Below are 17,549 nucleotides of genomic sequence, written 5' to 3' on the forward strand. Positions count from 1 at the left end.
ATAAATAAAATAAAAACTTTAAAAAAAATAAGGAAACTTTTCTAAGGCCAGGTAGCTAGTAAGTGGTCGAACCCAGGAATCTGGCTTCAGAGTCTTCACCCCCTCGCTGCCAAACTCCTCTGCTATAAACTGCCCAGGTGGTGTTGGAGCTGACTTGGGAGTATAAAATGAAATATTCTGTAGGTGACTACTTGGAAAACGTGTATTTGAACACGAAGAAATTCAGGACATGCCACCCCAAATATGTCACTGGCATACTGATTTTTTAAATGTTTATTTATTTATTTTGAGAAAGAGTAAGAGACAGAGCATGAACGGGGAAGGGGCAGAGAGAGAGAGGGAGACACAGAATTTGAAGCCAGCTCCAGGCTCCTAGCTGTCAGCACAGAGCCCTACTCGGGGCTCAAACTCACAGACTGTGAGATCATGACCTGAGCCGAGAGGTGCCCCTGGCATACTGATTATTTTGAGCTGAAGGCACTTGAGAAATAGCAGATGCAGGAAAGGCTCTCAGACGTCCCCTTTCCTACCTAGAAACACCATGAAATTCCCTATGAGAGAGGTGCCTTCCCTGTGCCAGCAAGAGAAGAATGTCCTTATCACTAAGTAGGTACTGGGAACCGATGTCAAAATGGATCTGTACAAACAAATTTACTAAAATGACCCTTACTTTCCACTAGCTTTCCCCCCACCCCAGATCTAGTCGCTACCCCACAATTTACCATCTCAAGCCCAGAGCCCTTTGCCCTCATTTCTTCACAAAGTTATTGTTTCTTTGTCTAAAACATCTATAAGCTTTCTGCTCTGGTCACTTCCCTGGGTCCTCATTTTCTTGTGAAGGCTCCCAGGTACACATGGAATTTTAGTACAATTTGTCCACCTTTCTCCTCTTAGTCTGCCTTATGTCAGTTTAGTTCTTAGGTCCAGCTGGAGACCCTACAAAGGTAGAAGAGAAATTGTTCCTCCCCTACAGGGCCCACGGCCTCTTTGTAGTATTCATTCACTTGGGTCCACAGCAGAGTGTCGAGTGGGGAGAAAGCGTATCCGAGGCCTTCATGTCACCAGGCACTGTACACGCCCCAAGTCCATAGTGAGGGCAGGAGACTCAGAGAAGTTACGCCATTCCCTCAAAGCCAGACAGCAAGTGAGGGGTGGTCTGGAAGGAGACTCGGATGTGCTCTTCCGCCTTATTTCTCATGACTGCGTTTCTCTGTAGAACTTTCCACATCACCATTTGTTGCAAAGATGAGGCTTCTAGCTATGTTCTCTTCAGGTACTGAGCCTCTGGGCTGGGTCCTGCTGAACATCCAGGGAAAGCCCCTTCCCCCAGCATCCACTGCTCTATCCTCTAGATATGTGGCACCTTACCTATTCATTAGCTTTCTGGGGGTGGCTGAGCCCGTGCTGAGCCCTTGGCTGGAGCCAAGTCTCCAGACGCACCACCTTGCCACTTGAGGTGCACTCGCTAGGAAGAAACTAAAGCAGGACGGCAGGCTGCGGCCAGGGGGCGCACTGGGGCCAAGCTGAGAGCTGCCATGGTGCAGATTTACAGAGCAAACCATGCGGTTTCAGTCCTCCATGGTGCTGGCTGTGAAGATTGGGAATTTCCCCAAATAAGACTCGTCTTCTGCCTTACACGTTTTGTCATGAGGTCTGGAGATCTTGACTTTCAGACTGAACTTTAAAACAAAAACATGTTGAGCGACCCCGAGTGGTAAGCAAAGGGGCATGTACTTTTTCACATGGGGTCTACATTTTGCATTCCTACATGGGTGGGGAGATGTATTGATAGTTCCATTATTAAGTGAAACTACAAAAAAAAAAAAATGGGAGGAAATAAGAAAGGAAAGGTAAGAAAATCTATGGACCTCGAATATAAGTGTCCTCCCTGCCGAGCTTTTGCCAATCCGATCAGCAACCTGAGGCATTCTCAGGCAAGGAGGACAGGCACTGTCAGCCGGGAGAGGGCCCCAACTGGATCCATACACAGTCTGGGCTCCAAGAAGTTTGGGGGCAGGGGAAGGGGAAGGCTTGTGGGTTTGGGACCTGAGTTGAGAAAGGGTCACATTCTAAATGGTCACTGGAAGGTAAGGGGTCCAGGGCACACAGAGCAGGCAGAGCTATCCAGATCAATCCTCTTCAGGGTAAGGAACCTTCTAAAATGCCACAATTTCCATTATATCACTGGTCTAAGTTCTGTAACAATTAGTGACACGTGTTTTTTCTCTTTTAAGGTATTAGAAGCACTCTATAATTATTATTTAAAAATTCTAAGTGCTCATGGGCGCCTGCATGGCTCAGTTGGTCAACCATCTGATTCTTGATTTCGGTTCAGGTCATGATCTCATGGTTCGTGGGTTCAAGCCCCATGTTGGGTTCCACACTGACAGTGCGGAGCCTGCTAGGGATTCTCTCTCTCCCTGTCTGTCTGACCCTCCCCCCGTCATGCTCTCTCAAAATAAATAAATAAATTAAAAATTCTAAGTTCTCACATTTTCTCTACGAGGGACCCTCAGAATCATAAACTGGGGTCCCATGTCACTGTTGAGAGGAAGTGACAGAAGAGCCGTTGTAACCTTCTAAAAATTTACCTAGACAGCGAGCACCTACACAGCAATTTCACGACTAGCTGTCTGCCCTCCAGAAACTCGTGACCATGTGCCTAACAAGGCATGATATAAATATGTTTACTGAAGCCACTTTTTACAAAAATGTGAAAACCACTTGCTTAGTGGCTTTCCAGCAGGAAAATGGATAACCTGGGATTTCTGCAAACAAGAGAATACGCCGTTAATGTAATGAGCAATATTTCTAGGCAACGACATGGATAAATCTCAGAAGACATAATGTGGAGTAGGAAAGGCAATTTGCAAAATGAAATGCACACAATACTGTTGGTGCATATTGTAAAAACACAAAATGGCAGTTTATATTGCTTATGGATGCTACAAATATAGTAAAAATTACGGAACATGTGTCGAATGCCCTGAGGTGGAAGGCAGAGGAAGAGATGGAAGTCGTCTTCAGTGGGATTAATAACATCTTATTTCTTTAGGAAAGAGCGCGTGCCAGAAGGGGGAGGTTCTGAATTAGAAGTGTCTAAATATTGGTATCTATTTAATCATCATAGTTGATTAACTACGTGTAAGTGCATGGGGGTGTCCATTGTACTATATTTGGTATGTTTGAAATAGCTTGTGAATAAATTGAAACAAGCAAACAAAAAGGCAATAGGCAAGTCCCTCCACCTCCATCCCGCCACCCAGAACAAGACAAAATGAAAAACCTCCTAGTGCCAAGTAGATGTTTCTTAGATCTGTTCTTAACAGAAATGCTCACCTCCCCAAAGCCCAGCAGTGGCTGCCATTATTGTGAAGTGAGAAGCAGGGACGGGGGGTGGGAGGGGAGAGGTGGCACAGGCTGGCAGGGAGGGGCATTTCTCTTCATAAAAGGCCCTTCTGTCTGCTTCAATGGTTATAGCTTTCCTCCTGGGGTGTTTTGTTGGGCCAGGGAGCTGGAGCCAGGTAAAGGCTCTAGGCAGGGGGTGGGGCTTATCTGTGCCCCATGCAAACAAGGAAACCTCAGAGATCCAGAACTTACAGGCACCCAGTCTGCATAGATGCCCATTATGCACTGATTTTTAAAACGTTAACAATTCACAATAATTCATTATATCTGGGTGGGGGGCCGTTTCTCTCTCTTTTTCTTTCCCTTCCATAGAGTACTCTGCACATAATTTGGAAATAAAATGTGAAGAGCTGGCTGGAGAAAAGGTATCTGCATGGCTATTTAATGTCTGTTTTCTCTGTCAGAATGAAAGTCACCTGGGATTGCACAAGATGCCTGTCCCTGCAATGATCTCCAGTGCAGCCAGAGCACCTGCTAGGGGCTGGGGGCTGGCCCTCAAGGAATCTAGTGCGAAACAGAGAGATAAGCAGATAATGCCAGGACCCATTAACTCTGGTGGGATCCATTAATCTGCATGGATGACTCTCCTTATCCACCCCTTTGGGCCAGGGACAAACTTGTCTAAAGCTTGACCCATCAGATTCTGTCTTGGATTTAGGGCTGGAGACACCATTTAGCTACTTGATGACAAAAGCCAACTTGGAGAGAGAAATTCAGGGATAGAGACATTGAGGGAGCGAGATATCCAGAAAGACATTTGTGAGCCCCAGAGAGGGGGTGATGGGAAGGAAGAGAGTGGCAATGTCATAACCACGTCATTCTGGTTCCTGGTTCTAATCTTTCTCGAGTCTTTCTGAAGCCCAGCCGCTCTTAGATTCTGTGAGATGTTTTGCATTCTTCTCATATACTCCCCTTTTTGTTGGAGTTAGGTTTAGGGATGTTCTATTAGTGGCTGCCAAACTGCCTTAAATGTCTGGAGTGGGGCTGCTTATATCTTAGCAAAACAATTCTCTTCAAGGAAGGTTTCAATTAGAGGAGGTTCCTACCCCTCTCTGAGACCCATGAGTTAGAGGCAGCGGGCCACCCCGTTTTTCAGGAAAGGGAAATGCCAGCCAGGGGCATCCTCTCCTTCCCTAGTTGATCCCTGTCTGCAGTGCCAGCCACCACTTTCATGAAGCCCTCCCAGGTCCTGCCTGTAACTTGTGATTGTTCCGGCGGAAAGTGGTGCCAAGGTTTCTCTGAATGGAAACTCCATCTGGTTTTGGAAAGAGTGTTCACGTGGATTCAGGATTTCCATGAGTAACAGCCACTGAATATCCAAAACATACATGTGATTTGCCAAGTTTCCATGGGTGGGTGAACCAAAGAGACCTGGGGGACCATATTCCTGGCCATCGCCCATGGAACACAGACCAGGAGGATGAGCCCCCAGCCTAGCTGTCTTGCTTTTTTATTTAGCAGGTGGTTTCATGTGCTCTGTGTATGCTTGCCTGTGAGTCTGAAGTGGAGGGTGGCTAAGGAGCAAGAGAATTTGGTAGGGCCTGTGCCAAAAGAGGAAAAGCTAAGAATCGATGTTCTTAGGCAACTAACAGGGAAAGAATATCTAGGTATGTGATTCTACCCAATTCTTTCCACTGCCTGGGGACAGAACGATGTGCTTATTTCTTCTCTGGAGCAACTTTCAATGCAGGTGACATAACAGAAGCCCCCATAAAGCTTGCTAAACAAAACAGGTGCCTGGGTGCCCTTTGGAGATGAGGATCCAGCAGGTGTGAGATGGGACCCTTCAGGCTACATTCTGGAACGGTCCTTGCTAAGGATTCTGTTATCATCAGGCCTCACCAAAAAGTTCTCCTACCATACCGTCAGTCTCCACCCTACCCACCCCACCCCCCGACCTGAGGAACAGCATGGTCTGGCCCAGCAGTGCTTGCTTTCCCATGGATGTGGTTGGAAGCTGCTGGAATAGTGGAACAAAGGCTGGACTTGGAACTAGACAGTCCTGGGTTTGATTTCTGACTCTGACCGTAACTGCCATGACCTGAGTATCCCAGGATTCTCTAGCTTACGGACATGTTAGTGCCCGAACCACAGGGCTCTTAGTTAGCCCAATCCCACTGTCACTAAGAAGATAATCTGAGAAGGTCTCTAAGGGGTGTATTTGTGCACCTACTTTCCAGTTGCCTTCACCACCACTGTCTCCAAGACAATTGTGCCATCTTGAAGATAATAGGCCAAGACGTGAGAGGCGGTGTGCTCAACAGCCTGGCAGGGCATTTCCAGTTGCTGCTATTGGTTTCTGCTACATTAAAATCCTTGCTGGTCAACAGTAAAAAAAGAATAAGCTACCTATACACATGACAACATGGATACGTCTCAAATGCATTCCGTTAAGCATTCCGTTAAGAAGCCAGACTCAAAAAGCTATATACTGGCCCCATTTATACAATATTCTAGAAAAGGCAAACCATAGGGACTGCAAACAGATCATTGGTTGCCAGATGGGTTGACTACAAAGGGCACAGGGACATTTGGGGGATTTTATACCTTGATTGTGATGGTGGGCAGGGAGCATGGATATACATTTGTCACAGCTCATCGTACACTGAAAAGACTGAATTTAGTGTACATAAATCCTACCCAAACTAAAAGACAATGAGGGAAAAAGGTAAAGTAGCTCGCCCAAGGTCAGAGCCAGGAGTTGAAGCAGGTTGTGTTGAACTCCTGGGTCCAGACTTGGAACTGCCCTGCAGTATAGCCGCTCACCAACCATAGGCAGCTCTATAGGTGCAAGTGGTGCTTCTCAGGAAAGGGGGCCTTGACCTCGGTCAGGAAGGTCAGGCAAAGGACCCAGCGGTGGACATCATGGCGTGGGTGAACGAACTGTGTTCCGCTCACGGTTTTGCTACCTCCTGGATTTATCATCTTGGATAAATGGATTTCTCTCTCTAAAATCTAGTTCTCCCACCTTTGAATAACTTTTCCTTTGTTGAAAGAGAGCAATAAAAGCCAGCCTTAAGAAATAAGCCCTTGTTGGGAGACATTGCAGGGTCGGTGCCAAGGGCAACCCCAGCCCCGCGTTACTCTCCAGCCGGGGGACTGGGACAGGTCTCTCCAATCGTCAGAACTCCACTTCCCTCGTCTGTAAAAGGAGGGCGGGAACTGCATCCACTTCATGGGAATGTTGCAGGTCTTACAAGAAGTAGTTTTTTAAGCCACTCAACGAAGTGCCTGGCATGTCGTAAGCATCACTGAGTGTTAACTATTATTATATTGTCACCCTCAACGTCATTACCAAGCCCAGCCAACAGAGCTCTTGCAAGTGAGCAGGGAACAGAGCTCCCTTTGTATATGCTCAGCTGGGGCTCCGGGGAAGGCAGGGTGAGGGAAGTGTCTACAGCAATTTTGCTTAGACCACAAAGGGTTATGGAGGGTCTCGGTGCAGACAGCTCTCTTCTGTTTACACAGGCAAACCTTTTATCCGCCTCAGCGCACAGTGCCGCCAGGATGGCAGGGTCAGAAGAAGTTCACATAATAAACACGTTCCCATCCCCATTTCGGTCCGGTTGCTGAGGCGCTTCTATTTTAGACTCCTTTTCTTTTCTCGCGCAGGGTCTGCACATCCCTGTCGGAAAGAAGATTTCCATCCAGCCCTCTGCTGAGACGTGAGCAGGATTCAAATGAAGGACATGTTCAAAGTCCCACAGTTACCAGGGGAGACTTCCCGCCATGGGAGCAAATTGGATAGCTACTGCTAAAATCGGGTCCCTCGGTTTTATTCCCCTGTCGCTGTCTTGCTCTGTCTGTTCCTCCTTGATCCGAAGCAGACCCTTGGAGTGGGTCATTTGCCTCATATCTGATAGCCCCTAGCTAGTTTGTGCTGCTTGGGGAATGCACGCCACTGGCCCTGAGGTTGGCCAACGCTGCCGGGCAGAACATCCCAGTGCCCATCATTTTGACCTGGTGGCTTTCAAACATCAGCAAGTATCAGAACCACCTGGGGGCAGGAGGGGCAGGCTCCTGGATGGGGGCCTGGACGTTGCATCTCTAACAAATTCCTAGGTGATTCTAACACTGTCTTCCCAGAGACCCAGCCTTTAGAACTTCTATTCTTGATTGTTGGCGAGATAGCAAATATCACCTGTGATTAGAAGAATGGTGAGGGAGTTGTTGGTAGAACTTCAGCCCAAGTGAAAGAGAGAGAGTACGAGTGTCGATGAAATTGTTTTCCAAATTTCCCCTCTGCTTTCTGCCAGCTGCTACCACCAAACATTCTCAATTGGGTTCAGATCACAGGACCAAGAGAGGAGGAATTGGTAAAAGATCTGCTCAAGAAAATGGACCCAGAAGATGGTCCAGGCACCAGGTGGACAAACAGAACCATTGAGAATATTAGAATCTCCATTGTGTTTCCAGAACACAATTCAAGGGGGCAGAGCGGAAAGAACAATGGTGAGCGTCCCATCCAACATAAGGTGAGGTTAGAAACAGGGAGAAAATAAAAAGTGAGCAGCTTAGGAACAGGTTTGGATGTGGAACCTGACATGGGGTAGGGCAGACAGTGAAGATACTACTCTGTAAGAGTGAGTGGGTGCTGGAGAGCAGCCTGCTTTTCTGACCTGAGGGCTAGATAAACCCTAGAATGGGCCGCTGCTGGTTTTAGGAACCAGACAGGCCTGAACAGTTCTCTTAAAGCTTAAGAGTTAGGTAGGCAGAGACGCTGTGTTCTAAGAACCACATTTTATAAAACTACAAATAGTTTATAAAACTGTTTTCACCTATCAAAAGAATGAGTAGCTCTATCTGTTCTCATTCATTCATTCTACTATTACTTATTGGGTGCTAAGGCTCTGTTCCAGGAGCTGGGGATAGAGATGAACACAAGAGCAAAGCCTCTGTTTTTATATAGTTTGCATTCCACAGGATAGAGAAATCTCCAAACCTGCGCACAACACACATGCAGACACACAGAAATGATGTTAAACATTTATATTTTACGTGGTGATCAATGCTGAGGAGAAAAATTAAGCAGGGAGAGTGGCTATAGTATGTGAACTGTGGGGAGACTTCTCCAACAACATGACATTTGAGCAGACACGAAGAAAGTGCAGAATGATCTCTGATAAAACTCTTGTGTCCAGAATAGGCGAAGAACTCTTACGACTCAACGACAAAAAGACAAATAAATGGGCAAAGGACTTGAACATTTTTTGCAAAGAAGATATCCACATGGCCAACCAGCACAAGAAAGAGGTTCAACAGCCTTTACCTCCTATCTGACACCTTCGGTCATTACAGAAATGCACATCAAAACCACTCCACACCCATTAGGGTGGTTAGTTAAAGAAAGGGAAAATAAGTATTGGTGAGGATGGAGAGAGATTGGAATTCTTATACATTGCCCATGGGAAGGTAAAATGGTTTAGTCAGTGTGAAACACAGTTTGGCAACTTCTCAAAAAATGAAGTGTAGAATTGCCATATGACCAAGTAACTCCAGTCCTAAAATTGAAAAGAGGTACCCAACCAAGTATACGCTCGTGCATATTCATAGCAGGACTGTTCATGAGAGCCAGAAGGTGCAAGCCATCCAGGGTCCATCAGTGGATGAATGGATAAACAAATTGTGGTATATCACACAATGGGATATTAGTTTTAAAAAGGAGTAAAGTGTTGACAGATGCTACAACATACATGAACCTCCAAAACATTAGGCTAAGTGAAAGGAGCTGGATGCCAAAGGTCACGGATTGTATGATTCCATTTATACCAAATATCCAAGATGGCTCACTCCATGGAGACAGAATGCAGGTGGTGGTTACCTGGGGCTGGCAGGGGAGGCTAAAGGGCGGCAACTGCTCAATGGGTAAGAAGTTCTACTTCAGAGTGATGACAATACTTTGCAACTACGTAGAGGTTGTGGTTGTATAACACGGGGAACGTACTGAGTGCCACAGAATTGTTTCCCTTAAAATGGCTGATTTGTGCTATGGGAATCTCACCTCATTAAATTTTCAGAAAAAAACAACAACGAAAGAAAGTGAGGGGTAGGATGATCCCTAAGAAAAACTGCTAAGGAAAAGCAAGACAGTGTATAACGGTGTGTGTATATTACCATGTCTCTATCAACGCGGAACATCCCCAGGTACCTTTCTGTACCCGGTGACGTTTGTAAAATGTGCATGTATCACCTATGCGAAAAACTAAAAGCAAATTAATGAATTATTTGTAAACGCAACGCTGACTGCAGAGTCAGATCTGGGTTGGAATCCCTACTCTGCTGGGCATCGACTGATGACCTTGTGCCTTTCTGAGCCTCACATCCACATCTGTAGCACGGCACAGTAATTGTACCACCTCCTCAGCTTGTCATGTACATTAATGAGATTGTGCATGTAAAGGGCACAGTGCTTGGGATACTGCGAGTGCTGAGGAAATGGCGTGAGTGGTTTGTACTCATAAACTTCTGATGACAAGTATGTGGGTTTCTTCCACACCACCAGCCAGTTCTGCAACACCTGGTCACCGACTGGTGTTCAGTTCAATTCTGACACTACTTACCCAGGGCTAGTGCAACCTGCTTTTCTGACCCAATGGCTAGATGAAGCCACAGGTTAAGGGCTCAGATAAAGCTAGATAAAATCCACAGGTTAAGGGCTCAGTCCCACATTTAAATAAAAGTAAAATAAAATTAGGGGCACCTGGATGGCTCAGTCAGTCAAGTGTCTGACTTTAGCTCATGTCATGATCTCATGGTTCGTGAGTTCAAGCCCCATGTTGGGCTCTGTGCTGACAGCTTGGAGACGAGCGTGCTTCGGATTCTGTGTCTTCCCCTCTCTCTGCCCCTCCCCCACTCACACTCTGTCTCTCTCTCTTTCTCTCTCAAGAATAAATAAACATTAAAAAATGTTTAAAAAGTTAAAATTAAAATTATATTAAATTAAAATTAAAACAATACATTTTAATAATAGGTTTTATTTAACCTAATGCATCCCAAGTGCTACCACTGTAATCAATATAGAACTTACCAATGAGATATTTTACATTTTTCCATACTAAGTCTTCAAAATCTGATGTGTTTTATACTTAGAGCATATCTCAATTTGGACTAACTACATTTCAAGTGCTTAACAGGAGCATATGACTGGCGGCTGCCGTATTTGACAAACAGAGGTTTAATTGGACAAAAAAATGATCTTTCAACAACTCAAAAGAGATCTTTCCATTTTCCCTTTTAAAAGTCATGTCTCTGGGGTACTTAGAAGATATATGTATACACTCTGAAACACTAATTCCAATTTCCAAGAATCCATTTTTCAGAAATGCTCGCATAAATGTGAAAAGGTATATTAACAGGTATGTTCATCGTAGCTTTGCTCCTACCAGTGGAAGAGAGACTGGTTCTGGAGTCAAAATGCCTGGCTTCAAATCTGGGCTCTGTCACTTAATAGCTACCTGGCCTTGAATAAATTAATAAGCCCTTATCTTCCATTTCCTCATCTACATTTGAAATTATAACAGGGGGCTCTTTACAAAGATGAAATGAAATGATCCACATTAAGTGCTTCTGACAGTTCCTGGCCCATAGTAGGTGCTCAATAAATCTTACCTATCATTATCACTACAAACAGAGGAACAGTGTGGCCATGGAAACGTCCAGCAACAAGGAAATTATTTACTGAATTAAGGTACGTCTATGTGGTTTAAGCTACCCGAGAGCAGAGACCATGTTTTAGTCCCTATTACACAACACCCAGCATGGTCCCTGGTATATGCTATGTGAAGGATGAATGGCGTGCCCAAGTCCGTAGAAAGAATGAAGCTGCTTGCAGCGTGTTAATCTGGGTAGAGTGTACAAAAATATGGACTATATGATTCCATTTCTGTGGGGGGAAAAGGGAGAACTGTATATATAAAAGGAATGTATTCATTATATAACCACAAGTCAAAGGTGGGAAACATACCAAACCATTAGTGGTTTTTGAATGGGGAGGCTTACAATATTTATTTTTCAGCGGAGATCACCTCACATTGTAGTTATTTATGGGGCCGTCTTGTCCCATCTGTCTGGTGAGCTCCACTGGCTTGTCCCATCATCCCTGTTCCTGTGCTCACCTAGCACTCGTGTTCAGGGCTATTAGAGTTCAGTGAATTGTTGCTGGATTGAATGGCTAATTATTGCTTGCCCTGTCCCCACCTACACTATGAGTCAGCACTTGTTCAAGATCACGGAGTTCCTTTCAAATGTTCTCATTTTCGGTCAAAGTTCTGAAATGTATTAAATATGCTATCTGATCTGTCTGTGCTACACCCCTCAGGGCCTAACGCTTAGTAGGTGGGAACAAAAATGTGAGCTAAATGAATGGTTTGCATAATAAAAATGTTGCAGAAGGCCACCCTACTCCCGGAAGTGTGCTGTTCAGAGTGACAGGCGAGAAAGACCAACAAATCACTGTGTGCTGCGAGCCCTTCCTCCTCTCAAGACATCTCTCCAGGGTTTCTGCCTACTGGATTATGGAAATGGTATTAGCATGGGCAGAATCTTAATTTCTGGTCTCAGGAACCAAATGTATTATTTACGTGTCTATGTCACATTTATTTATTCATCCAGGGAATGTCTAGAGGCCCGCAATGTACCGGCTGCTTTATGCCTGGCCCTGAAGACACGAAAATGAAGAAGGCAGGTTCCCATTCTTTTTTTTTTTTTTTGAATGTTTATTCGTTTTTGAGAGACAGAGCACAAGTGGGGGAGGGGCAGAGAGAGAGGAAGACACAGAATCTGAAGCAGGCTCCAGGCTGCTGTCAGCACAGAGCCCAATGCGGGGCTCAAACCCGCGAGCTGTGAGATCATGACCTGAGCTGAAGCTAGATGCTTAAGGACTGAGCCACCCACACTCCCCAGAAGGTTCCCATTCTTAAGGAGCAGTCTCTTGTTCTCACTCTTCTTTCTCATCAGCTTGAGCACCCATACCTAGCAACTGTCTCCCTCTTAAAAAATATTTCCCCCTAAGGCACCCAGGTGGCTCAGTAGGTTAAGCAACTGACTCTGGATTTCAGCTCAGGTCATGATGTTACAGTTCATGGGATGGAGCCCCACGTTGGGCTCTGCACTGACAGCTTGGAGCCTGCTTGGGATTCTGTCTCTCCCTCTCTTTCTGCCCCTCCCCTGCTCATACGTGTGTGCATGCACGCTCTCTCTTTCTCAAAATAAATAAATAAACTTAAAAAAAAAAAGCTTCTCACCAGACCTAGAATTAACTCAACTCTAGACCAGTGTGTAGAATAGTTACTAGAGTCCTGTGTGCTAGTCTCGTACTCTTTTTTTTTTTTGACACTCACTCACTGTGTGCTCAAAAGCAAGTCAAGTCATCTCTGTGCCTTGGTTTCCCCTCTTGGGGAAGATCCGTGGGGTATCTACTTGCCCTCAGGGGCATAGGGAGGGTCGTACAGGACAGTGGATGCTGAGAGGGCTTGAAATGGAGGGAGCTGGTCTGAGTGTCACCATTACTGCCATCTGTCCGGTCATGGGGTGTCACCACAACTTGCAGAGAATCTGGACATAAGTCAGAAAAAATAGAAATTGTTTTTTTTTCCTTCCTCAGTGGAAACACCTGCTTTGGGGGGGGCTTAGGTTTCAATGAAAATATTTAAGAGTAGCTGTATGATATTGAAAGAGTCATTTCTCCTTCCTGAGTGTCTGTTTATGTTCCTATGACATGAGGCAAGGGGACTGGATTGATGGCTTTTAAACTATGCTCCAGAAAACTATGCACTGGGAAGAGACTCTTCTAACCCCACATCTGCAACTAGAGCAGCCAACATTAAAAAAAAAATTCCCCTAACTTTACATATTTGGCTTTATTGTAAGGTTTTCTTTTCTTTTTTCTTTTCTTTCCTTCTCTCTCTCCCTCAACTCCCTCTCTCTCTTTCTCTCTTTCTTTCTTTCCAAAATCCTGGAGCTAAATTAAAATGGGGGAGGGAGGTAAGAAACCCTCACTGCTAAATAATCTGTAACATCCTTCTTTCTGTCACGTTCACACACATATGGATCCATGTGCTATTTGTGCTGTTTATGTCACGTGCGTGCATTCCTCTTGCACGTTTTAGGTGTGCATGAGAGCCTCTGGGTACAGAATTCCTTTCTAAGAATCAGCAACCAGGGGCGCCTGGGTGGTTCGGTCGGTTGAGCACCCGACTTTGGTTCAGGTCATGATCTCGCAGTTTGTGAGTTCAAGCCCTGCGTCGGGCTCTGTGCCGACAGCCCAGAGCCTGGAGCCTGCTTCGGATTCTGTGTCGCCCTCTCTCTCTGCCCCTCCCCTGCTCATGCTCTGTCTCACTCTGTCTCAAAAACAAATAAAACATTAAAAAAAATTTTTTTTTTAAAGAATCAGCAACGAACCTGTAGCCTGCTTGCCTTTTATTTTTAAGCGTGTGCTCAGAGATGACCATGTTTAAGTGCAGCATTCCTGAGTCTGAATAACCTTCGGCAGCTGAAGGCTTAGAAATTCACCCGTCCGGGGAACGCCTCTTCCCAAATGCTGGAGTGCCAGCACCTGTGACCGGAGGGACCTGGGAAGTGGAGGGTTGTGGGAATAGCGCCACCTTGTGGTTCCTGCGGTCACTTGCCGGAGCAGGGCCTGCCTGGTCCCAGAGCTAAGTGCTGGCTCCTACGGGGACCAAACTCCTGGAAATGGGGATTCTCAATTTATTGGGAAGGGGCGGGTGTTAGAGTCCAGGCTGCCCCCCAGCAGCAGGCCCAGCCGCCTCGCTTGGCAGCCCTTCTCCGAAAGCTGCCACACTGCCAAGGCCAGGGAGGGCTACCAGGCAGGGTGTGTGGTTGTTGGGAGGTGTGCCTCGTGGGACAGTGTCTGCGTCCAGAAAAGGAGGGCAGAGCCCGAGAGGAGAGGGGACAGATTTCACAACTGACGTGTGTGAGGCCGAGGTGTGAAGACTGTACACCAGAAGGTACACAGAGGGAGGGCAGGAAACTCAGGACACGTGTGAGGACAAGAGGACGCTGCCCCTCACCTTGACCTCACCCTGACCCCAGTCCAGGGGTCCTGAGTGAGCCCTCCCGCACTCCCTGTCCTCCCAGCCCTGGCACAGGGTGGCAGGGAAGATAAAACGAAATGTAAGGGACTTCGCCCAGTGCCTGGCACGTGGAAAGTCCTCAAAGCTTCCCACGTCTGTCCCCACCCTCTTCCACTCAGTGGACTAGACACGGGGTAACAGCCAGGAGCTGAATTGACCAGCATCAGAGCTGACCGCCCTGTGCAGCTCTGTCCCGCACAGATACACCACCTGCCGTGGATGCAAGCCCCGTCCTTGATCTAACATTCTCTAGTCGTCGCCTTGAAAAAAGTCAAAAGAAACAGGTGCAATTACTTTCCATAACATATTTCATTTAACCCAATATATCAATAGCTTGTCGTTTCACCGTGTAATTAAAATAAAAATCAGGGATGCCCAGGTGGCTCAGTCGGTTAAGCATCCGACTTCCACTCAGGTCATGATCTCTCAGTTTGCAAGTTTGAGCCCCACGTGGGTTGGGCTCTGTGCTGACAGCTGGGAGCCTGGAGCTCGTGTCAGATTCTGTGTCTCCTGCTCTCTCTGCCCCTTCCCTGCTCACGCTCTGTCTCTCTCAAAAATAAATAAACGTTAAACAAAATTTTAAATAAAAGTCAGTAGGGAGATATTTTATCCACCCCCCTCCCCGCCCCCGTCCCTGTACTAAAGCCTTTGAAATTCGGTGTTTATTGACACTGGTATCCTACCACAGGCCCTATTCTTTTTTTTTTTTTTTAATTTTTTTTTTTTTAATGTTTATTTATTTTGAGACAGAGAGACAGAGCATGAACAGGGGAGGGTCAGAGAGAGAGGGAGACACAGAATTCGAAGCAGGCTCCAGGCTCTGAGCTGTCAGCACAGAGCCCGACACGAGGCTTGAACTCACGGACCATGAGATCATGACCTGAGCCGAAGTCGGATGCTTAACCGACTGAGCCACCCAGGCGCCCCCCACAGGCCTTATTCTTAAGGACATCTGGGGTCTCTTCTCTGTCACTGAGTCACCGATGTACCCTGTGGCCCAGCGCAAATCACTCCCTAATGCGGGTCTTACTGTCCTTTCCTATGGGATATGGGGCTGGACTGCTGATCTCTGATGCTTCTTCCTGAAGGGAAGCTTTACAATCGCCAAACGAGGCCTAACCATGCCTTGCCCTGCTCTGCCTGCCTCAGGGGGTTGTTGAGACGCTCCGCTCAGGGCAAGCCTGTGAGAGCTCACGGACACACAGCAAATGCTTTCCAGTGAGAGGAAAGCCCCTTATTCCTGTCATGTCTGCCCGTCCCTGCTTCCAGAGGATTTCCAGAAGCCGCCCCGACTTCTCTGCCCAGACTCCAGAGCTCCAGATGTCGCTGACTGCAGCTCCCATAAAGGATTCCCTGGCCTTGTTCCTGGGCCTCTTCCCTCTTTCTGGGCTCCTCTCACGTGTTGAGCAAGACAGAGTGTGGGCTCCGCCGGAGCACTCTGAAAGCAGGCCTCCTTCGGTGCTGTGGAGAAACCGTGTGAGGCTGAAGTCTGAACCCCGTAAAGCTCTTGGCTCAGGCAGGCGTATGCCCTCCACGAGGGCCCCAGCTCTCCCAGTGACAGAACTCAAGACTCAGTTTACGACTGATCTGCACCTGCATGCAACAGTGCCCCCCGCCTTCTGGCCAGAGGGACATTCTTCCCAGCACAAACGTCTCCGTATCTCACTCCCTCTGTACTTTAGTACCGATTAAGTTGGAGAATTGGAGACCATCAGTCAATCCCTGCAGTTTCTCAATGGGGAAACTGAGGCGCAGAGAGGGAGAATGTTGCCAGGTCATGGAACTAGTCAGTGGCAGTCTCTAGACTCCCATCCTGGGCTTTCCCATTCCCCCCCCCCCCACCCCGCACCCCTCTCTACTACCAAACTACGTAGCCTGCGTCCATCCACTGCATTTGCTGGCAGCTCTGGATCTGTCGTGGACAGCCTTGGAGAAAATCACTCAAGCTCAGAAGCCCCTGGGGGTTTGACTCGGGGTCTGCTGGATGGGGTGGGGGGTGCAGAAAACAAGGCCCTGGGTGAGCCGGACCCCTTCAGTCCCACACCCAGCTGTTTGCGCTCCAGCCATCTTCCCCATACACGGTCTCCCCTGGCTGGCCGCCTGGAGCCGCCCCCAGCCAGCCACTCTCCCTCTCCCCTCCAGGCCTTGGTCCCCAGGCCGCTCCCCACTGCCTCTCTATGCGTGGTCTGCTCTTACCCCCAGAGACCAGCCCACACATCACGTCCTTCATTCACCCTGTTTCCCACGGTCACCCTGTTATGGCCACCACCAAAGTCCTGTTCCGCTTCTCCTTCTCCATGCACATCCAGGGCCTGGCACGGCGTAATGATGGAGGTGTAAACGAGGTCCTGGACTCTGGAATGTTCCCATTCCAGACTGGAACAACACAGAAGTAGCCTTCTCCGCCCCCTCCCCCAGTGCTCCTGGACAATGTTTCCCTCCCTTCTTTCCCCAAGTGCCCTTTCCCTGCAGGAAAGTGTCCCAGTGGGCCTAAGCAGGTGGCCTGACCTTCCCCCTTGGCCTAACCGGGTGGGACCTGGGAGGTCTCTGACAGCCCCTGTCAGTCACCAGTGCCCAGTCTTGGTTCCTCCTGGAAGCTTGTATGCGCTGGCACTCTGCAAGTGCCCAGGAGGTGGCGCCAAAGTGCTGAAGAAGGGCCTGGTGGGCTCCCCTCCTCAGGGCCAGAGCCTGCCTTAGGTTCTGTTGTTGTGACAGGGTCCTGCCCTCCAATGCCTCCCTGACAGTGAAGGCCAGGAAGGTTTTGCTCATTACAGGGGCCCCGTGCTCCCTCAGGCTGGGCTCTGGGCCACTCTTTGTACCCCAGCCCCTTTGTACCCCAGTCTGTGTGGGGAATGGGGGACAGTATGTCATGCAAGGAGTGACATCGTCTGTGTACTTCCTATGCTGGGATTTCCCATCATCACAAAGATGTCCGTGTCTTGGACTGGGAGCTGGCAGAGAACTTGACCATTATTAGGAGCTGGCATGCCTGAAATGGGTTACAAGTGTATGGGGACATTGACTCTTGGGGTCCTGGCCCCGGGGGTGGCT

Source organism: Prionailurus viverrinus, chromosome D1 (genome assembly GCF_022837055.1).
Source record: "Prionailurus viverrinus isolate Anna chromosome D1, UM_Priviv_1.0, whole genome shotgun sequence".
NCBI classification, from domain to species: domain Eukaryota; kingdom Metazoa; phylum Chordata; class Mammalia; order Carnivora; family Felidae; genus Prionailurus; species Prionailurus viverrinus.